The 17,714-nt window shown below is 37.5% G+C and overlaps 1 protein-coding gene across 2 annotated transcripts in view; it reads left to right on the plus strand.

Moving 5' to 3' along the window:
- STK3 (serine/threonine kinase 3) overlaps positions 1 to 17,714 on the plus strand; it is a 146,512-nt gene that overhangs the window by 98,688 nt on the left and 30,110 nt on the right. Inside the window, exon 11 of one of the 2 annotated variants that reach the window (XR_008464652.1) lies at positions 4,275 to 4,339. The exons of the other annotated variant lie outside the window; for it this stretch is intronic. The gene's annotated coding sequence lies outside the window, so the exon portion shown is untranslated. Of the gene's footprint in view, positions 1 to 4,274; positions 4,340 to 17,714 lie in introns of those variants that run through there. 2 annotated transcript variants of the gene reach the window in all.

Raw genomic sequence — 17,714 nt, forward strand, 5'->3', positions numbered from 1 at the left:
CGTTAACAAAGGAATTACATGAACTGCAGTGAAGTGATATCTAATTGATGATAGCCTGTTAATTAACGTTACTCAGAATGAGTTGCTAAACTTCATTTGTACTGACTGAATATATTATTCCATTTTAAATGAGTCATTTGCTTTTTATTACGAGACGATAAAATGTAAAAAGGCAAATCTATTTATTATAGCAATGCTCGGGTAATGATTTCTGTCTTCAGTAGAATTATTTCCAAACAGGAATGGTATCCAGATTGTTAAATATTAAACAGTGAACATGTAGATCATGTTTTGCAATAACTGCAGTATCATGTTTAAGTAGATGCATTTTGGGTGACTTAAAGATTCTGGAATAGCAACAAAAATTTAAAAAGCCATCTGTTACCCTAGGCAGAATATTTCCCTGGGTTTCAAACCGAACAAATACATTAGAGTATAATGATTGTGAAATATTATTATTACAGATACGGAGCGCTTTAGTTAACATTTATAAATGTATAATGCAACACTTGTTTTGTTAAAAAAGTAAATACCATAAAATAGCTGAAGACAAAATAGAATTTAATTAAAACTTCAGTAATAAGGCTAGGCTGAGTTAGCTTCACTGGAAATACTTCTTTGTCCAAAATGTTGGCAGGGTTTCCTCTGATTTTATTCAAGCAGCAGATGAGTTTGTTTGTTACAGTCTTCTTTCAATTTGATGGGAATGAATGTATTTCATCTATTTTCAATCATTTCAGATTATCCTCTAATTAATTTGAAAATTTTAAATGAAGTATTAGCATATATTCATTTTGCTTTGTTTTTAATTAGTTGCTTGAATATGATGAAGCATTTCCAGATGCTGACAGGAAGAATGTTTTCTTAACTAAGCAAATATAAAACTTAGGTTTCTGGGTTGCATGGGCCGTATGCATACGAGATAAACAAAAGTATTATTGGTGTCAGCAGTCTGCATGCAGAATTTCATTGACTTCAGTTCAGACAGCTAACAGAGGAGACTATAAAATGAATATAATGAATATAATATGCTTTATCTAGCTCATTTTTTGAGGACAGTGTGAACCTCAGCAGTGGAAGCTTTCTGTACCTCTGATAATAGGTGGCTGGTACAGAAGCTTCTTGTGTGTTGAGTGGTTATTTAAAAAAATGAAAAGTGTGGTGGTAATTCAGTGGGAGAGATACTCATATTAAGTGTCCACCGTGGATCGTTTGCAGGTCACGGCCGTGGTTTGTTAGACTGACCATGCAGCTGTTGAGACAGGCAGTAGGGGAAGTTGTGCCAGCCTGACATGTAAACTGAAAACATAGAATTGGTTGTTTGTTTTTTTTTTCCATTAGGCAAAGAGAACGGACCAACCTATTACACTTTTTTGGTTTTTTTTTTCAACTCTGTAAGTCAAATACTGACTGATTTAACTTAGTCCTTTTGTATATTCTGACCACAAAAGGAGAATTATTTTTCTTGCAGAGCAGGGGAATACGCTACCTGAGCAGAGTGTTTCTCCAACTGGTTTTGAACATAAGATCGTTTCTCTTTGAATATCTCCCCTCCCCTATTAGTAAAGAAGTAAATAATTGAAAATCAAGCCCAGTAATTTGGTCTTCATATATAACTAAATTTTTTAGGCTGTAAACGGAATCTATCCTGTTTGTTTATCTTAAATTGTAGGATTATATTAAAACTGATACTCTGATCACCAAGTCAGTCATTTCAAAGTGCCAGTGCTGTACTTTTGCAGTTTTAGAAGGTGGATCATGCCATCTGGCAAAGATTATATGAATTTTGTATCCTAAAAGAGCACAGAAAACACCCTTCTAGGCCAAAAAAGCTTTTTGCATTCTTACATGTAAAAAACAGAATTAAAGATTTTTACTTATCATTGACATGGTACTCTGAAGATAAGACAAGAACTCAGCCTTGAATTGCAGCAGTTTATTTGAAGTTAGATAGTAAGAAGAAGAATGTCTAATAGGATAATAATGTACAACAGTAGATTGCCTCAGAGGGTTGCAGAAGTTGCCATTATTGTGAGTGTTGAAGACCTGGTTAGATAAACATGTCAGGAATAGTTTTGGTGGGGTTGATCCCGCTTGGAGCAGAGGATTGTTGTAGGTGACCTCCTCCTGTAAATGTTTCCGAAGGCCCTATTTCCTATGGCTTTTTAAGCTACAGCTGACGGCTGATGTTTGTAATCATAAAAGATGTTGAGAACACATAGGTCTTACAAGCTCAAGCTCTCAAAAATAGCGACATACTTAATTTGTTTATTAGGAGGGCCAGTATTTTGGAGGAGCGAGACCTTGGGTAACCTTCACAATTTTTGCAATTAGCAGTCAGCTATTATTTCCAAACTGAGCCTGCCTCTGGAAAATTTCAGCCAAGATTTGGTCAATAAAACTTAACCATGTTTCTCTCCCGAAAGTTTAAAGCATCCCTGCCGTCTTATTTTATCGTGTCAAATAGTTTCAACATGCAATGTGTTTTTTAATTACAAAGTAGTTTCTAGTGAGAAGACATTTTAAAACATTTTTCAGACAACTTTCACATTCTTAGTGTTAAGAATGAAACTACTTCGCTACAAAGAGTTTAAAATGCTTGCATCATGTAACTCCCCCCTTTTTTTTTCTTCTCATTAGTTCTAGTGGAGAGGCTGAAGTGTAGCTCTAGTGTATGTATTCAGTTGTACAGCAGGTCTGTAATTTGTGCATAGTTTAAGGAGAACAAAAGAAAGAAGTGAGTGAAGCTGATGAGCTGGGGCTGTGCTGTGCGTTTAAAGTAACATCTTGTTACCTTAGTAACCAGTTGTCTGTACTAATACACCTCTTTGCGATCATTGTGTAATAGCTAAGTAATGTGTATAGCCTAGAAAGAGCTTTGAAATACTTGAAAAAAACTGTTGTGGCTGGACAAGTTTTAGACGATCCTTTTTTGTTCATCAAACCAATTCAGTTTCAGGTCTCTACTCTGTTTTCCCTTACCGAAAAAAAAAAGGGGGAGGGGGGAGGAGATATTTAATCCAAATAGTTTCCGTATTGCATGATTCACTGTTAATGTCAAGACAGGGTACCACACCTTTGTGTGTAATGTCTGATCCCCAAACTGAGTGCTGACACTGGGGGGTGCGTGTTCTACTTCAGGGTTTCAGCAGAATTCTTTGAAATCATCTCTATGATAGTATCATGCAAATTTACCACCATGAAACAAAATCTGTTCTCCTACACTTTGCTATGATGATTAATGATAATGAAAAGAAGTAAAAATAAAACTTGCCTCAGGGGAGTGGGCGACTGGAATTTTGCAAGACTGTTTTAAGTTAATTTTTGCAACTCCTTAGTTTTGAAGAGGATTTCCTCATTATGTGGTTTGGTAAAGAACATGGGATTTTTTTGTCAATTTAGCTTTTTTTGCCTTTAAAAATTTTTTTTTAAATTTTATTTTATTTTTACTGAACTCAAATAAGAGCATGAGAACTTGTCAGATAGGATTCTAGCAATTTAACAGAAAAAAATTATTGGATTTCAGTGTCCATGTGGCTAACTCTTAGTAATCAAAAAAGCTTGTATTAGATTTCTGTGCCTCGTGTTTTGATCGGCAGCCAACAGGTACCATATATATATATGTTATATATATTAAGCATAGATGTTAACCATATTTCATAAACAAAATACTGGAAGTTAAATGGCTGACATTTAATATTACCGAGCTTTATGAAGGACGGAAAAAATTCTGTGCCGTTTTTGTTTGCAAATAGCTTGTAGAATTTGAAGAAAGAGACTTTTTCATTAAGGCACTGACTTCAAACAGAAAGTTCATAATACTTGGAGTTCTTTGTTATTTGGAATCGCTATCTTCAGATAACTGATTAGATTGGACTTAGTACACATTTACCAAAGCCAGGGATTACCCTGAATATTTTGGTTTACATGTAAATTTTATTTCCTTTTCCTATAACTTGCATAACTCAGAGATAAAAGGGAACTCCTATGAAACTTGAAAGCAAAATCTTTATTTCTATAAGAATACACTTATGAGTCATTTACTTGTATTTAAGTAATACCAGAAATGTATACTTTAAAATGATCTATATGTCATTTTTTTACATTAGATCTCTGCCTATAGATGCCTTATAGCCCACGTTTACTTTTGTTCATTGGGAGTTGTAGCATTACTATGCACTAGCCATTTTATTTTTGGTGAAAAAGGCTTTTTATAGAGATGTGTGCAGTGCAAAGCTGTAAGCTAACTGTCTGGAGACTTGATTTTTTTTCAGTCATTGTTTTTATGGTTGTGTCTGAATACAAGTGTGCCTCGTGAACGGTACCAGTACCTAAAAAGGTAAAAAACCCTATGTAAAATCACACAGGGAGGTGGTGGTGGTGGGGGGGGGGCATGAACCCAACAAAACCACAAAATTAATTTGGCAAGTTTTTATACGTATTTTATAGTGTTATATGAGTAACAATTTAAAAATAAAGTTACGCAAGCCCAATATATAAAGCTGCAGCTATTGACAAACTCTCTTATAGAAGGGTTAATCTCATACTTGCTAAATTCAGTGGCAAAGCGCCTGCTGATGGCAATGTTAAGTTTAGCTGCTTAGATTAATAAAGAAACCACTTTCATTTGTGTACCTAAATGTGAAACTGCACTTAGGTTTGGGATTAGAAATTTCACATCTTAGACTGTTTCATTATTCCTCAGTTTAGGGCAAGTATGCCTAGTTCCTAGGAAAGAAATATCTGAAGAATTAATGCTTATTTAGCATGTACTTAAAGATCTTGGTATTGCTTACATTTACGTTTGTGTTAACGGTAAGAGTTGTACAGATATAAGAATACTAGTAATAGAATTATTCTCTTAACCTAAATAAGACGTACCAGGACAAAACTGATCTGTAGGAAAGCTCTAAAGGTACAGTAGCATAGTTATAGCTGTTTCAAAAAGCTGCTTGATGCTTAGCTGAAAACACTGACTGCATTTCCCTGACAATTTTTAGTGTGCCACAATGAGAACTAAAACAAGTTAGCTTAAACTATTTTGAAGAATTTAACTTATTTCACTTGGCATTGCAGCAGACTAGAGGTCATGGGCAAGGTTAGGTCTTCAGCTGAGAAGCAGGAACTTTGCAAACCAGGCAACCTTGACTGCACGATACTGTATGAGCATGCTTGTAGATGTGAATTAGGTGGAACTTCCTAAAAACATGTTTGAATTTTTGTTCCCTCATGGTGTCACTACAGCCCAATATATTTAGTTGGTCTTTTTATATTTGAATATTCTTCTTTCAATTAAGAGTGGAGGAAAAAATATTCTTCAAAGACACTTGCCGACCAAACTTCCCCACCTCAAAAAGTTTTCTAGATCCAAAAAGTTCTCTTAATTAAACTGAGCTGTCTCAAAAATCTTTTATTTTGTTGTGCCTTCTTTGAAGGTTGAGTTTTTGGCATAGGGAGTTACTTTAAAAAGTGTGTGAATGGAGGAGGAGGCTTTCTTACTGGGAGCTCCTTGGCCATTGGTCCCACTGGAATCTGGAGGAGGTGCTTGTATTTTTTGAAGGTAGTTCTTCGTGTGCTTCTAGTGCAAACATTTGGGGTTTGTTTTGTTTTGTTTCCCTGCCTGCAGTGTCAGTTGGATTATCACTTTCACAGAACAATCATTTATTTTTTGTTGAAGTTAATTGTTACTTTAAGATTGCCATTAATTATAGTTACATATTCTAAATGCCATCCACACAGAAGGCGGCACACTCTACAGAGATGGATAATCACCTCAAGATGAGAACTATTATCCCAATAATGTTCATAGAGATAGAAATGTGATATTTCCACAGTGCTTGTGATGTGTGAATAGGGTGGAAGGGGCTTTTTATTTTGTTTTTGCAGAGTTAGAAATTTTATTGCTATTTCTGTCTTTCTAAAGAGTTTCCATTAACTAACAGAATACCACTGTGACTCAAGATAAAGAGACTGCTGTAAGTAAGCCTACATTCAGACAGATTCAATTAAAGTAACGAAGATATTAAATTAAAAAATGAAACTGATGCCTGTCCTTTGGGATTTTGACTGTGACCAATGATTCACTGAGACATGAGCACCTGCGTGCAGCCCACCTCCAGTGCTACTTCAGAGGAACAGAGGAGGACTTGGTAGGAGTGTGTTAATCCTAGTGCAGCTTGGTGTGTACATGCTTGGCTGTTTCTTTTGCTATCTCTTAAGCTGGTTAACTTCCTTGCCATGGATTTCAGAGAGACCTGGTTTACCTGTTTTTTCCCTACATTAAGTTGTCCGACAACTGCTAGCATGTTTTGAATGGTACTGTAACATAGAGTCTTTTGAAGGAATTATGTTATGGCCAAATAATGCAGCTTTCACTTACGCTTAGCAGTTAGCAGGATTTAACTCACAAATTGCTCAGTGCCCTTTTATTTAAAAAACAAAACCAAAAACCCAAGAAGTGTAATCCCCAAACAGTTTTCAGAGTAAAGGATATTTGCAGAGAAAAAGGGATGGAAAAGAACCGATACCTCTGAAGAGGATTTCTGAAGTATTTGGGGGAAAAAGCGATAGGGGGAGGGAGGCCAAACTCGGTGTTACTTCAGCATCCCCATGGCCTGGGAAACTCAAGAGTCCCGTTTTCTCATCGATGCTAGCTGTTGACTCTATGGCAACAGCCCACTGATCATCTCAGAGGTGGGCAAATTCAAAACTACAAGTGAAAACAGCAACATTGAGAACGGTGGTTAGTTTGAAACTACCTGACCTGTTTTCGGTGTTTTAAAGAGCTGTTGCTATGGCAACAGCAGCTCGCTGAGGACCGAGTGCTGCTAAGTTTCAGAGGTTCGGCAGTCATGTGCGTGTGGAGGGGGTGTATCACTTCCAACACCAAGCTGTGTTCCCTGCACCCACCTTTTTTTGCAGATATCTATGCTACCCTAGAATTAGCACAGATACTTTAGAAAAAAATTACCTAAAAATATTACCTAAATCCTAATGGAGCATTTTACTAATCTAGCTTGACTTCAACTGAGTTCTTCCTTTATTCATCTTCTGCATCTTATTATAGCTTCCCAAAATAGACCACCTCCAAAGAACAATAGTTGCCATATCCTTTGGTCCTCAAACTGTCCTGTCACCAAACACCATGATCATTTTGTTCTGCAGTTCCATATCCCACGTTATGGAAGTAGGCAAACATAAAATGTTTGACCATGGGTTAGGGAGAAATTAATTCCAGAGCTGAGGTGCTTTCATTGAAAAATAGTCTGACAGTTTTAATCGGCGAATTACTATCTGAAATGCCTCTGCTGCTGGCAGTTGCCATTATAACATATGGGGGAGAGAGGATTTTGCAGATGGCCAATTCAAGAAACTGTTTTACATCTTTAAACTGAATATCAGTGCAGTGAACTTCACCTGGCATCTGGAGTGTACTGTGCTTATTGTGAAAACTGTCACTTAGTAAGTGGACAACAGTATAGAATGGTAGCAGAAATGTTTGGTTAGCAGAGGTGTAATCCAATTTTCAGTTTCATGCAACTTTTTTATTACAGAGTGAGAAGAGTGGTCATAATGTGATCCATGTCTGAAAGGAAAGTATGTTCTTGCCAAGCACAAGTGTCAAGAGAAGTCCTTGTCGTAACTGCACCTTGGATTCACAGGAATAGTTGGAAGCCCAGAGAAGCACCTTAGTTATAGTAATCCCAAAGCCTCTGCCTTACTGAGTGGGAGCTATGAGAAGAAAGAACACTCTTTCTGGCTTTGAGCACCAGTCATTGTGGCAGAGTCAGTCCAACCCAGCCTTCATATAATAATGCATGTGTAACAGAATTGCCCAGTAGATGTGTTATATTGGAGATGAGAATGGGGACTGATTAGGTGAGTAAGACTTGAGAGTTCAAGTATCAATTACTTCTGCTTCCATGAGAAGTAGAATTAGCCTTACAATGCTGTTAAAAAGGGAGTTGGACTAGATGATCTTTAAAGATCCCTTCCAGCTCAAACCATTCTATGATTCTATGAATGTGCACTTGCAGCTCAGAAAGCCAGTCATATCCTTGTCTGCTTAAAAAAGCACCTCCCTCAGTCAGCAGATCGAGGGAGGTGATTCTTCCCCTCTACTCTGCTCTTGTGGGACCCCACCTGGAGTGCTGCGTCTAGCTCTGGAGTCCTCGGTACAAGAAAGATGTGGACCTGTTAGAGGATTCCAGAGGAAGGCCACAGAAATGATCAGAGGGCTGAAGCACCTTTCCTGTGAGGAGAGGCTGAGAGAGTTAGGGTTGTTCATCCTGGAGAAGAGAAGGCTTCAGGGAGACCTTGCTGTGGCCTTTCAATATATACAGGGGGCTTCTAAGAAAGATGGAGAGAGACTTTTTATGAGGTCCTGTAGTGATAGGACAAGGGGCAACAATTTTAAACTGAAAGAGGGTAGATTTAGATTGGACATAAGAAGAAATTGTTTATGATAAGGTTGGTGAGACACTGGAACAGGTTGCCCAGAGAAGTTGTGGATGCCCCATCCCTGGAAGTGTTCAAGGCCAGGTTGGACAGGGCTTTGAGTAATCTGATCTAGCGGAAGATGTCCCTGCCCATGACAAGGGGGTTGGACTAGATGGTCTTTAAAGGTCCCTTTCAACTCAAACCATTCTATGATTCTATGAAAACTATGAGGAGGAAGGAATGGCATCAAGGAACTGTTATGGACTGACCACAACTGCTCACACTCCATTCCTCTGTGTTGCTTGAGGGGAGGGGCAGTAGAGGTTGTTAGAAGAGTATGTAATAAAGGAGTGAAGTTGAGACTGGGAAAAAAAGTAGGCAAGGTGTTGCTTTAATTTTTATTGCAAATAAATTAAATTTTCCCCATGTCGAATATCTTTTGCCCATGATGCTAATTGGTGAGCAATCCTCCTGTCTTTATCTTGAGACAAGAGCTTTCTCATCCAGTTTTCACTCCCTGTCCTGCTAATGAGGGGCAGTGAGTGAGCAGCTGGGTGGGTATTTGGCTGTTAGCTAAGGTTAACGCACCACACCTGGTAAGACTCATTTCAGCAGTCTTCTATAGCTAGAAGTTCATCTGCATCTTTGACATACAGATAGGTTTTCTTGGTCTGCACCAGCTCTTCTTTTATCTTTTTCTGATATAGCACTTCTGCCATGCATCCATAGCTCAGTAACTAAGAAGCACCATTGCAGATGCTTGCTTTACTGGAAAGAGCGCCAGGTCTGGTTCCCCCTCAGTGATCTAAAGCGCAAATACCATCTGTCCTACAGTTAAGATCACTTCAGTGAGTTTCTACATTACTGCTCACACTTGCCAGAGACAGAGAATCAGTCTCGCTGCTTTTTCATTTCTTTTTACAGAACTGTCCTCAGATTGCCCCATATCACATGTACAGACGTACTGCTTCCAAATTCCTACTCATTAAAGTCGGCAGCTTTCTCTGGGACTTCTCAGAAGAAGGCCTTGTCTGCAGTACAAGGGCTTCAGGGTGGCCTGAATGCATTTCTTGGCTTTTCACTGGAGTGACTAGCTGTCCTCAGAATCATGATCAAGTCAGAGCTGGCTTGGAGCCTTCTTGGTATTTTGCAATAGCTAGATGGTTGGCGAGTAGGTATACTAGTGAATGTTTAAGTCTTACAGCTGGTGAATTTCATCAGGCAGACACATGCTTTATTCAGATACGCCCCAAAGGGCAGTTGTGGTTGAAGAAATTGATCCTACCTGGCCTGTCCCATCTTGTGCTCCACTGTGGCAATAGAGTATTAGGAACAATCTAAGCCTCTGTATGTCAAGAACACCAAGAACATAGCAGGACGATAATTTGTGTGAACAAACAAGGAGGCATGAGATTTTGATGGTCTACAGAAAAGATGGTGGTATTTGGAATTGATATATCTAGTAGCTGGCTCATATTTGCTATCTATTTCTTGAGATCCCTGATAATACTGGGTAATGGAGACTGGAGAATTGTGAGTGAGTAGGCTTCAGAAAGATACTCAAGCCAATTTTCTGGCATCTGAGATGTTTCAATGGGCCTGTTTTTCCTGATAATGAAGAAGAAATATTTTTGACTAAGTGAATAGATGTTTTTGGTCTTGGTCTGGTTTATCCTCAGGGTCCCATTTGAATACCTCTTTAATCTACTAGTCACAGTCATTTTACTAGTCGTTTTCTTGCAACTTATCTTTACTGATGACCCTCAGAAAGTTATGATAGTTGAAAGACGTACGTTTTCCCTAGCTTCATGAAGGCAGTTTTTATTCTAGAATCTCTTCCACCTCTCCAAGATAACAATTAGTTTTGGGATGTCAGGCTTACTATCACAGGACTCGCATTGCCTGACCCCTTAAATCTTAGGCCAGATTGTTGGAAGTCTCACAATCCTCTGAGAACATCTTTATCAAAAAGTGTTAGTAAGTTTGCTATATGTACATACACAGCCAAGCGGACCAGTTTCTGTGGGTGGTGGCCAGCTTTGTACTCATTCTCTATGTTTTGAGGCAGAGGTCTCCTTCCCCTTGATCCTTGATCTGGGTCATTTTTTGAAAACAAAAATAGCAATTGTTCTTTAGGCACTCTTTAGGAGTGCACCTCTCTCCTGGAAATGCTTTCATTACTTTCTTCAGTGAAATTTCCCGAGAGCTTAATAGGAGTTTTCTGGTTGATCTACTGAACCAGTTTGTTATTGAGACTTTAATGTTGTCTTTACCTCCCCTTGTGGATCATCTCTATGAGTTTATGGCTAACATGTTCACTTCTTCATTTTTCTAATTGTTTTAGTGAAAATAGTTTTTTCTAGTGATTACTGCATAGTTGGAAAAATATATCTTGAGTCATACTGGCTTTCTTTATGTTGGAAAAATCTGTATGAGGTTGCACTTCGTGTGGTTCCTGCATAGTTTGATTCAAGCCAGGAAATCAACCTGGCTTTGTTCTTACTGAAGTCACACACCCCCAGGACTGAGACATCAGATATTTTTAGTATTTTGTTTTTCAAACTTTGGACAAGAAGGTTTAGGAAGGTTGTTCAGCTTTTCAAATGGATGGCAAAAACACCTGTACGCGTAATGATGTCCCCACAAGGAAGTAGAGTAGTGAGAACAGCATACTGGGCCGGGATCTACTGTGAGAGGGCAAGGGGTGGGATTCATGTGCATCCACTTGAACACAAGTGTGCTTTGAGATCTGAGAAATGTCTCCATTCCTGAGACTTGCAGATTTGCACCAATAAATTCCATATGTGATTTTTGTAAACACGATGCCATCGTGGAGGGTTTCTGGGCATCATGCAGCTCTTGAGAGTGGTTCTTCAGTCATTGTTTCCCTCAAGGCTTTACTTTTCTTCATCAGTCAACCTGTAGGTTCAGCTTGCAATGGAACTTCTTCAAGAACTTATATTCATGTGTACATTCCTAGCTCTACGTGAATTCCCATTAAAACTTGCTCGGAATTATGGGTGTGAGGAACCAAGGATGCACATTTACCAGTTGGTACCTCACATGTGAGCCTTGAGTATGTATGCCTATGAATATTACAAACGCAAAAAAATTTTTAATTTTTCTAGGATTGTGCATAGAGCAGCACATTTCAAAGATGTTCTAGTTGTTGCTCAATAACTTATTTTAGGTGGTGGTGTGAATTCTTATTTATAAAACAACAAAAAAAAGGCCCTTTGGGAATTAAACAGAGAATTTCAGGAAGTATACTTCAATATCCACTAATTTAATAAAGTTAAACCCAGAGAAGTTGTGGATGCCCCATCCCTGGAAGTGTCCCTCCCCAGGCTGGATGGAGCTTTGAGCAGCCTGGTCTACTGGGAGGTGTCCCTGTCCACGTCAAGGGAGGTTGGAACTAGATCATCTTTAAGGTCCCTTCCAACTCTAACCATGCTATGATTCTATGAAATAAGTGGAATTAAGGGAGAACAAAACATAAGTTTAGAAGTTGTTTTGCTTTTTTGTTGGATGCTCCTTGAGATAACTTTTTTAAAATACAAAACTAGTTAGAAATTGTACAGAAAACAGTGGGAAAAAATAGTGGAAGTGGGAAAGAATTGGGGGGAAAAAAGGAGCCAAACAGGTTTTGAATATGGCAGTTCTGATGGGGAGCATATAGACTGGGACACAATTGGAGGATGATTTAATAAATAGGCAAGGTTGTAGTTATGTATGTTTATGAGGAGAAAGGATAAATAACTTTAAGATGAGATAATGGCAGTTTGGACTGTGCTCACTTAATTTTCTCCTTGAAGAATCCTATGTCTGAATGTGTGGTTCTTTACATAACAACCACTCATTTAAGTTTTGGAGTTGTTAACTTCACACACTATTGCAAGGAAATGAAAATAATGAAACCACCACGAGGCTGCAAGTCTTCTGGTAACATTGGAAACTGTAATGCTTGTTCTCTTTCACTGCCAGGTTTATGGTTTTGATTTCCTATCTGGGCATTAAGAAGAACTGGGGTTTTTTTTCAGTAGTAAGGCATTCTGGGACAAAGACGAAGGGAAAAACTTTAGCAGCAATCAAAATTAGAGGAAAGCTTGGACTGTGGTTATTCTCCATGGCAATACAGTCTAATTGTATCTGTATTAGAGAAGCAGAGTTGTAGAGGTAAATAGTTGATATTGAGTTATACTTTTATACGCGAATATGACTATAAAAGACATTCACATTCTCTTATTCCAGCAGTTGTTGGTATTTCAGTTAAAACTGAAATTCTTTGGATATCCGTACAATATGCAAAAAGAAAGAGAGAATAGAAAGAAGATGTCTCTTGAAATTGGCTAGAAGGTTTTTTTTTGAGCTGCTCTTTGTTTCTGTTGTAATAAGTGTAAAATCCCACTCATCTGATAACTACAGAAGTAAAAAACTGAGTCAAAAACTGTTTTATGTTTTCCTGTGTAATACTAATGATAGCATCTGCAACCCTTGTTTTAAATGCTTTTTCTCATTTTTAAATTGCTTCCACTTGCTTGTATACAAACAGATTCACCTTATTCTGTCTCTTCCTTCTACCTTTCCCTTTCCTATAAATGTTGAGCACAACACTGTGCGATAACAGTTAGTGAATGAATGGCTAGATCAAATAATTTTTAATCTCAAATGTGACATATCACAAGTTGCACTGGAAGCACCCTTTATGTTAGCTATACATTGCCAATAGATTCTTTCAGCTGTGATTTACCACCTCTTCTGGTATGAACTCTGAAGATGTGTAAACTTCATTCTGATTTAGTTAGATTTTCTGGCCAGTAATTTGTACTTAAGCTTTCTTATCACTGTAAGATATCTGCCTATCTCTGGTTTGCCCCTCTGAGAATTCACGCTGACCCTCTTTGACCCCCTCATCCCTCTTTGCAAATATCAGGTTTCTACCTCTAATTCACCCTGGCATTAGCTTGGCTTACCTGTGTTATTTAAGTTGTAGTTTAGAACTTGTGTTTATAATACCGCTTCTTCAGTCAGGAGTTTATCTTCAATTACAGTAAAAAATCTGCAGGGTGTCTATTGTAGTCTGTATCTGCCACTGAATTGTGGGTAGACAGGGTTACCTTGAAGACATGTTATATTTGAGGAAAACTTACTTCTGCTATTAATTTGTGGGCAGGCAAAATTTCTCCAAAGACATGTTGTACCTGAATACACTACTACTTTGAGGATCATAGATTTCTGAGCTTAGCTCTTTGAGGTTTTCCTAAACAATCGAGAAATATTGACTCTTAAATTTCTTGGGAAAGAATTGTACAAGTTATTTTTCTCCTTCAAATCAAAAGCAGATAGCCCCAAAAATATTGTAAATAGATGGTTTTCTTGCAAAGAGTAAAAAAGGTGTAGACTGTCATGATTTTTTTGTGGCCTTTCAAAATTTTTATTTCAGATAAACTTGAGTTTCACATTCCCTTTGTGTTTAAGTGAGCACCTAACTTAAAGAAAACATTAAATCACAAAACCACACAAGTCCACTGGTGATATCCATTGATTTTGATCCATCAAAATGATCAGAACAAAGATTTACTCTTTCAGTGGTTTCTGAACTTCTTATACTTGTGATGTGTTGACATGGTAATTTGAGTATGAGTACATGTAGATGTCATCTTAAAGTAAATTAGCAAGTAAATAATGATTCCAACATTTTCTTTTCTTGTGTACAACCGTATTATTTTTATTCAGTAAGGTAGTTCTTGTCCAAACTACTATTAATCTGAAAAATTAGAGATTAAAATTACTTACTAAGTGAACCATTCTGTGATCTTTTCTCTATCCCTACTAAAGCAGAGTTGCTACCGAATGCTTTTTCCAGACTAGCTTAACACGTTTGAATTGAAAGTACTCCCATCACTTTCCTTGGGGGCCTGTGTCACAATTTTATAGATCTGACAGCTAAACAATATTTTTTTTATTTTCAGTTTAAAATTTTATGATGTTATGTCTAGTTATAGCTCTTTGAACAATCTTCAACAATTCTTATTCCTCCAAGGAGGACTAACCTACTCAAGTTATATAGGTTATTAAATCTTCCCTTGCATGTCTATCTTAGGGAGAATATTGCACAAATAAAACAATATATGCATGAGTGTATATACACCAGAGATTATTATAAAGATTTGGAGTTCATCTCTAGTTTGACAGTCCCTGGAGCATAACCAAGTTGTCAGTAGCTGCCAGGAATATGATCGGTTCCCTCATGTGCCAATTCTGTACTGGTGTCGTGAGCATCCGCAGGTGGGAATAGCTGGTTCTCCAGGAATAGGACATATGTCATCAGGCCGCTAATTTTAAGTTGCGACAAGCCATCCTTGGTTCTGGAACCACAGCACAGGAACAAAAACACAGTAACTGCCTTGCAACCCCTTCACAACTGCCAGGGGAGATTAGTCGGTCCATGTGCCATCTTCCCTAAGGAGCTACTTTCTCTCCCTATACAATGAACGGATGCTAGACAGACTCGGAGAAATGGTTTTTGAGCTCAGAGTCTTTCCTTTTGGACACAAAGACAGAACACTGTCAAGTTAAAAAAACAAACAAATAAAAACACTCTGTTTTTTCATGAGGGAACTGTTTTAAGATACCACGTAAATAAATTATTGGTTTCACAGAAGGAAGAGGCTAGCCACTAGCAGACAGCGAGGAATGTATCTTCAAGGATGCTGCCAGGGTTATTAAAATAGTTGTGTAGTGTAGGAAGCATAGATGGAGCCATTATCTTCAGTCTCAGTATTTCCTTCATGTTAACCAGCAGTTTGTAGGAATGCTTTTTTAGAGTGAATTATTTTCTGCTTGGACTATATTGTGATGTTTTATGGCTGGTATTAAGGGCTTGAAAGAAGAAAGTGTCTTACACTGTACATATATTAAGATAGGTTAATTAAGTTCATTACTAGAACTATGAACGCCAACTTAAAGACACCTTGAAACTTTTAGGATTGTCTCTTGATTCCAAAACAAAAGAAAAAAAAAAGATCTTATACTGGTTTTTTTTAGGATTGTTTTCTTATTCCCACCATGGATTTGCCTTCTTGCAGTGTTTTTGACAAATTTATTGTGCTGTAATTCTAACTATAGAAGTGATTAACCGTGTGCTTTGAATACTTCAGAGACTAAATAATGACAGTTTGTTTGGATCAGATTTAATTGAACAAAAAGATTATCTTAATTTGCCTGTGTTGTACTCATGAAATGGTGGATTGTATTTCCCCCCCCCCATTTAGGGAAATACTCTTCAGGAAAAAACAATTAACTGTTTTTGATTTGCAGATAAGCTGCATTTTAAGTCTTTCTGCCTGTTCATTTCAGAGTTCATGAAAACTCAGCTATATTAGAGCATTTTGCCCTGCATCGTCTCAAGGACTTTTTCTCCAGATTACCTTTTTAACTGCTAGTGCTGACTTTATTCCTCTGTGCTAATGTAACACGACTATTTTGCTCCAGGTTATGTTTATGTCACTAGCATTGTTTGACAGACAGGATTATTTTCATTTCAAACTAGCATAGCCATGCCAGATCGGAAGGGAACGAAACACTGTTTGAACCTATGACAGGCGATTTTCATGGGGTGCCATATTTGTGTGTTTGGCGTAGCCTATGTTGTAAGAACAGGATTTTCTGGTATAGCTAAAGCAATGTAATTGCACTGGCACAGACCTTTGGGTTGAGAGACGACAGTGAGAAAGATTCAGATCTGAGTATTTATTCAAAGACTTTCTTAATTGTAGCCTTGTAACAGAAAAATGAATAAATGCTGTTATCAGGAGAATGGTGGCAGAGAAACAGAAAGTGGGTGATTCCACAATGAGTTCATAGCAGAGCTGGAATAAGATGCGGGAGTCCTGCCAGCAGGTCTCATGTGAAGTGTAAATTCTGCTTACTTCCATATATCTCATCTTCACTTTCAAATGATCTACTACTTTGTGACAAGCTTATCTCATTTAGATTGTGTCCCCTTCTGGGCAGTTTGGAACGTGCCAGGCTATGGAGTCTTGGTTTGGATGCTACTGTAGTTCAGTTAAATAATAAGTGATGTATATCGTTATTTAATCAACATCTATTACATATATGGCTTATGTTGTAAAACTTTTCTTACTATTTAATTTCTTTTTATGTATTTATTGAATTCCATCTGTTGGGTATTAAAAGTTTGGGATTCTTTTCTCCTTTGGACCGTCACTGTCATCCTTATTTTGCCAGCCAAGTAAATTAAGTGATGGATGTTTGTCAGCAGTCATGATAACCCTGAATATATTTGCTTATGTATATAGGAGACTTTCATATGAATTTGTGTAACCTAATGATGGGAGAATAATTATTTTTCTCAATTAGTATCTACCCATTCAGACCTACTATATATGCAAACCACTCTAACTTTCTTGTCATCTATGTTCAAAACGGCTGTGCCAGCAGTGATAGTAATCTGTTCTCATGCTGAAACATTGTCAAAATTTCCGATAGCCACCTTCTCTGCCCCTTGTCGTTGGAGTATTCCGTTTTAGAAATACGCACTGGTCAGCAATACAGACCATAGACAAATATTCTGAGAATACATCTTTGAAAGCCAGCTGTTTATGAATTAGCCAGTCCTTTGGTAGGTCTTTGCTGAGCATGCTCAAATTTTAATTCCTGTCTTTCCTTAAGACTGTTACTGACATAATTTACCTCAAATGCACTGTACGTTTGCTGTTCTGGCATGTTGAGGCAGGAATCTCTAGGGCTGTAATGATGACCGAAATCACAAGAACAAGGAAATGACTAGAAATCTTTTGAGGAGGATGTGTTCTTAAATTATTCCTGTACTAAAATGAATTTGCAATGTCAAAAAAATACATAATGTAAAATGATATGTGATCTGCTTATATTACAGAAATTTTAGGCTTTATTGAATTTTGTGTAGCCATTACATTCTGTTGACTTTACATCTCAGATGCTTTATTAAATATGCTGTGCCTAATTTTTTAGCATTATTTAGTTATAAATAGGAGTAAAAAAACCTCTATCAAATATGTGAAGACCGTTCACTAATACATTGAAGCATTCTTGTAAAAACAATTTGTCAGTGAAACCCTTCAACACAACTGAAGAAGGAATTTAAGTACATACTCAATTTCAAGTAGGTAAGTAACCACATTCCAGCAGTAGGGTAACGAATGTATTTATTTAAGTTTTTTGTGCCAAAGCCCTTTTGTTGCCTCTTTTGGAGCATATTGGCATTGCTATAG

Source organism: Rissa tridactyla, chromosome 2 (genome assembly GCF_028500815.1).
Source record: "Rissa tridactyla isolate bRisTri1 chromosome 2, bRisTri1.patW.cur.20221130, whole genome shotgun sequence".
Classification (NCBI taxonomy): domain Eukaryota; kingdom Metazoa; phylum Chordata; class Aves; order Charadriiformes; family Laridae; genus Rissa; species Rissa tridactyla.